The sequence below is a fragment of the Elephas maximus genome, chromosome 3 (genome assembly GCF_024166365.1).
Source record: "Elephas maximus indicus isolate mEleMax1 chromosome 3, mEleMax1 primary haplotype, whole genome shotgun sequence".
Lineage (NCBI taxonomy): Eukaryota > Metazoa > Chordata > Mammalia > Proboscidea > Elephantidae > Elephas > Elephas maximus.
In genome coordinates this window covers 157,460,663-157,466,770 of record NC_064821.1, presented here as the reverse complement: position 1 = coordinate 157,466,770, position 6,108 = coordinate 157,460,663, and the positions used below count along the sequence as shown (strand labels likewise).

Below are 6,108 nucleotides of genomic sequence, written 5' to 3'. Positions count from 1 at the left end.
TGTCCTGAGCAAATTCATCTGCCTCCTAGCTACATTTTCGCAGACTCTGGGAGACCAAGAACCTCTCCATCTGCATCAGCCTTGCCACATGTCTTGGGGAAGTCATGGACCTCAATTCTGAACCAGTTTCTCTGTCTGTAAATGAGAGGGTGCCTGGAATAGTTTCTAGAGCTGCCCCAGGCTAATTGTTTTCAGAAGAATTATGATTCATCATGTTTCCTTGGCCTGAGAGACTGTATTAGGAGATTCCATCACAGCAAACAACTTTGTACCCCCAGGTGGGGCTCATTTTACTTTTCAATAGCCAGTTTCCCTGTATGTGGTAGGGGTAGCACTGGTCATGCTTGAGATAATTTTAGGTGGTACAAGGATGAATATTTTAATATGAGTAAGCATGTATTTTATTCCATATTCATACCCACCATACATAACAAGCACATCAAGCCCACTTTGATGCCTCCGTATAAAGATGAGACGGAGTGTTGGTATCACAAACCAGGCAGCAGTGCTTCATCAAATGCCTTTTAAAAATCTAAACTTTCCTCAGACTTCTTTCCTTGAGTGACAGCTGCCCTGCTTTATGTCTTGCTCCCAAGTCCTACCCCCATTGCCGCCAACTCTCTCCAGATGCCACCGCAACACACCTATGGCGACATGAGATCCTTTAAGTGACCTTTTGCCTTGATTCTTTGGTAAAACTGCTTGAGAGATTTTTTTTCCCTAAGCCCTGAGGAGTTACCTTTGCCCCAGTTTTCTGCCCCAAAGGGTTTGTTACTTTCGTCCAGGTTGACTGATATTTCCTGGGTAAGCTGTAAACAACTTGAGGTTTGATACTTTTTGTCTGGCCCTGAGCTGCAGCCTGCCCTGTAATTAGCATGCCCCTTTCAGGGATTGGTCAATACACTATGCAAATGAAGTGACTATAACCTATGCAAATAAAGTGTCTATAGCCTACTATACAAATGAAGTATCTGTGGCCTGCTGAGAGGGAAAACCATAGTTTTCAAACCTGTGGTATTTCTCCAGGTCTATCTTTCAAGGCTCCTCAGGGTGGATTCCAAACATCAACCTTTGGGCTAGTTGTTGAGCATTTAACCGTTTTCACCACCCAGGGACTCCGGGAATTGTAAATAAATAGAACATTATTTTTCACTGTGAGAAATAACTTTAATTTTTTCCTTATCTAAAAATGCTGAATATTAAACTGTATTTTAGAAGAAAACCCTAGGTCCTGTGTTGGCAGGTGTGGGCGTTCTCCTAACACCTCCCAGGGTGTGTACTCACCTCGCTTCCACTTCTGAGCCAGTGTCCTGGTAAATTTAAATTACTGGCAACCATTTTACACTAGTCAAACAGAGAAAATGAGGGAAAGGCCATGGCGCTCCCTCATGGCTACCTCGGGGACAGCATAGAGGTCTACAGGGCCCCAGGTAATGCTAGGGTGGGCAAGGGCTTGCGGGGCAGGACGGGGAACACAAGGGCAGGCAAAGAAAACCAACTAAAACGCACCAGTTGCCAAGTGAGTATTCAGGACATGGAAACTAGAAGTACATCCTACGGACTGATAGAACTCGATGAAGAAGAGCTGGGAACTTTCTCCCCAGCATCTGGAGATTTCGTCGCCCAAACACAAAATATCTGAATTAAGATCAAAGTCCATTTTCAGTGCCTTACAATGACAAGGCAAACGCTGGTGGCATAGTGGTTAAGTGCTATTGCTGCTAACCAAAAAGTGGGCAGTTCGAACCCCACCAGGTGCTCCTTGGAAACTCTATGGGGTCACTATGAGTTGAAATCGACTTGATGGCAACGGGTTTGGTTTTTTTTGGTTTACCAGTCAGAAAACATGGGTTTGCAGAGAGTTTAAGGGCTTTTCTCAGTCAGAGCTTAAGGGCCAAGTTATGCTCTGACTTCATGAGGGAGGAATTTCTGACCAAAAGGAGTCAACCAACACAGCATCTAGGAACTCCTTGGATACTGGATACCAGGAAAATCAGATACACCAAGGTTATTACAAGGACCTTTGGTCTGGTCTGTGGCTAGAGGCACTACCTCTGGGAAGACCTCCCTTCCAGTTCTGGCACCGCTACTTGCCTTCTGTTTGACCTTGGGCCAGCTCCTTCAGTGTTTCAAGTCTTATATGAAAATAATATTAAATGTCTTATAGAGTTATTGTATAGATTAACAGGATGATACAATACCCATAGCATAGTGTATGGCGCATGTTAGGTATAGGAGATAGGAAACAACATCCAAGATAAAGTTTTTGCCTGAATTGTGAAATACGACAAAAGAAAACTGTATAGACTTCTGCTTCAGGCCATGATAGAGTAACAGAGACAATACTTACTCTTCCACCTTAAAAACCAGAAGACAAGACAAAGTATGTGTGAAACGGCTCTTTTCAGACATTGGACCACAGGAAGTTAGAACAGAGCTCAGACTGAGCCAGTAACACCAGCCTGAATGGAAAAAGCATCTAACACATGTGGCATGAAGGGCAGTCTTCAGTAAGGTAATACCTCCATACTGTGTCTAAATTGGCCTTAGACTAAAGGATTTTCTGAACCCACCCAACAAAACTTAAAAGCCAACCTAAAAAGAATCAAACTCTCTGGGAACATGTAGCTCAAGTGGCATAACATAGTTTATAAAGAAAATGTTCTACATTCTACTTTGGTAAGTAGTGTCTGGGGTCTTAAAAGCTTTGAGAGGCCATCTAAGATACTACACTGGTCTCACCCCATCTGGAGCAAGGGAGAAAGAAGAAAACCAGAGATACAAGGGAAAGATTAGTCCAAAGCACTAATGGACCACAAGTACCATAGCCTCCACCAGACTGAGTCTAACACAACTAGATGGTACCCGGCTACCATCACGGACTGCCCTGACAGGGATCACAGTAGAGGGTCTCAGAGAGAGTTGGAGAAAAATGTAGAACAAAATTCTAACTTACAAAAAAAAAAAAAAAAAAAAAAAAAGCCAGACTTACTAGTCTGACAGAGACTAGAGAAACCCTAAAAGTATGTCCCCCCAATACCCTTATAGCTCAGTAATGAAGTCACTACTGAGGTTCACCCTTCAGCCAAAGATTAGACAGGCTCATAAAACAAAATGAGACTAAATGGGCAAGGACAAGAAAGCAGGAGGAGACAGGAAAGCTGGTAATGGGGAACACAAGGTCAAGAAGGGGAGAGTACTGATATGTCATGGGGTTGGCAAACAATGTCACAAAACTATATGCGTATTAATTGTTTAATGAGAAACTTGTTTGCTCTGTATGTCTTCATCTAAAGTACAATAAAAAAATTAATAGGGGGAAAAAGTTAGAACACATAGAAATGCTTGAAAAAAAAATATGGAAACTTTCCTTAACAAGTAGTGAGCTCCTTATGATAGAAGTTCAAGTGCTCCAAAAGAGAGCATTGACTATCCACTGGGAAAATTTTAGAACAGGATTCTAATATTGTATAGAAGACTAGACAAAAAAAAAAAAAAAAAAAGACTAAAGGGCCTCTAAAGTTCCATAAGTCTATAATATACTTGACATTCCCCATGACTTTCTACTCCATAACATTTTTGGTTCCTTCAAATGTTCTCCATATGCTATAGCTTTCAGATATTTTTAATATCTTAGTTGACCTGCTATGAAAGCATGATGATGTAATGAATTTTCTGAAAATTTTCTGTCCAAAATTAAAACTTTTAATTGGCAAAAATCATGCCAATATGGGATCTTTAGGAAATGCCCTCCATTTAATCACATTGATCTTTTTATTAAAAACTCATATGAAATGAATTGTTGCTGAAGAGCCTCAAAAAAGACCAATTTCAACTAAAGTGACAAGAATTCATCCTTAGGACCAGACTATGACTAACAATAACAACAACAAAAGAATCAAACTGTTTCTAAATAATTTAACTGCATCCCAGATCAAAGTAAAAATCTAAAGGGCTATATATATATATATATATATATATATATATATATATATATATATATATATATATATATATATGTATAAAAAGGAAACCCTGGTGGCCTATTGGTTAAGAGTTATGGCTGCTAACCAAAAGGTCAGCAGTTCAAATTTAGCAGGTGCTCCGTGGAAACTCTATGGGGCAGTTCTACTCTGCCCTATAGGGCTCTATAAGTCAGAATTGTTTCAGTGGCAACGGGTGTGGTTTATATGTATATACATATATATATTTATATCTAGTGCTTAACATAAATGCATAATGTCTAGCATCCAATAAAAATTATTAAGTATGCAAAGAAGCAGGAAAATATGATCCATAACCATGAGAAAAATCAATCAATAGAAACAGACATAGAAATGCCAAAGATGATAGAATCAGTAGGCAAGTTATTAAAACAGTTGTATAAACATACACATAGGGTCGGTATGAGTCGGACTCGACTCGATGGCAGCGGGTTTTTTTTTTTTTTTTTTTTTAATAAACATACTCTGTATGTTCAGGAAGATGGAGGAAAGCACGAGCTTGATGCAGAGAGAAATGAAAGATATTCAAAAAAAGACTCAAATAGAACTTCTAGAGATGAAAAATTCACTGGATGACTTTAACAGCAAATTAGATGCTGTAGTAGACATAGCAATAAAAATTATCCAACATGAAACACAGAGAGAAAAAAGAACTAAAAATGAAAAGAACGAAACATCACTGACCTGTGAGAAAACATCAAGTGGCCTAACATCCATGTAACTGGAGTCCCAGAAACTGAGCAGCTAGAGTGGCAGAAAAAACATTTGAATAGATGACAACAGTTCCAAGGGGAAGGTTCAGGCACTTCCCTTGTGGCCTCAGTGGAGACAGTGCATACAGATCTATCTGTGCAACCTGGGGAGCTGCTGGATACCGAAGAGGGTTCCAAAGAGGTCCATCGCGGGCGGATCCAAAAGAAATCTAGGCAATATATAGGACCTTAAAAGGAGAAGTTGTATGGCCTGTGGACTGAGCTAGCCTGAAGAGTAAGAGCTTCTTTTTCCCTAGTGTGGAAGATGGTGGAAAATATCTGAGCCAACACTGAAGGAAATCTTTGGCGCGCTGCTGATGAGGAAGCTGAGGTTTGGTCTCAGGACTGTTTAGCACTAAATTCTGTCCAGTCCTCTCAGCTGTTGGTGCTTCAGGGCACGAGCTGTGGAATTAGTCATATCTGAGAAGATCTGGGAATTTATTACCTCATTTGTTCAGTTCATTAAAAGGGAAATAACGATTTGATTTTGCTTCAAAATTGCCCCAATAACATTTTTATAATTGTACAGTGGGAATACATTTCTACACACGACACAAAACTGAGAATCTTTAAAAAGAGTGATGCATACGACTACATCAAAATTTCAATTCAAATACAAATGATGAACTTTAAAAACATTCTACATAACGAAGAAATTATTTTTATTTAGTATATATTTTTATATGCCGAAAAGTTTGTTATGAAAAGCAGTAGTCCCCTGGTCCCTTTCTACATTTCCTGTTCTCCAGAAATAACCACTTTCAACCCATGTAACCAACTATCTAGCTATTTCTCTCTTTAATAAATATTGTTACGCCTTGATTTTCCACTCCAGGCCCTGCAGACAGGCTGCAAGGCGAAAAACTGTGTGCGTCTGGGTAAGTGGGTGCACCACCTGCTAATGAACACTAAGGGAGCCCACAAGGCACTTTGGTAGATCAGAGGATGAAAGAGACACAAGCCTAGGCTCTAGTGTGACACAAAGACTTCAGATTTGCCAGCCTTTTGACACATCAGTTAGTGCGTTAAATTACTAACTCAGTAATCAAAGGCTTCCTTTCGAGTCTTTAAAATAGAATACACTTGCAAAAGGAGGATGAGAACTACTGCACAACTCCAAGAATGTATTCAATGTCATAGTATTACAGATGTACAAATTGCTGAATTGGTGTATGTTCTTCTGTATGTATTCTCAGCAACAAATTAAAAAAAAAAAAAAATACACTAAACCTAAGGAGCTTTTCTTTTTTTTTAAGATCTTTTACTTGAGTTAAACATCTAGGTCCCACCGAGATTTGAACTCGGATCGCTGGATTCAGAGTCCAGAGTGCTCACCGTTACACCATGGAACC

General features: G+C 39.7%; 1 non-coding gene across 1 annotated transcript; it reads right to left on the bottom strand.

Annotated features, from left to right (window-relative positions):
- Positions 1–6,036: 6,036 nt before the first annotated feature.
- TRNAQ-CUG (transfer RNA glutamine (anticodon CUG)) lies at positions 6,037–6,108 on the bottom strand. Its single transcript has one exon. It is a non-coding gene; the product is annotated as a tRNA-Gln (tRNA).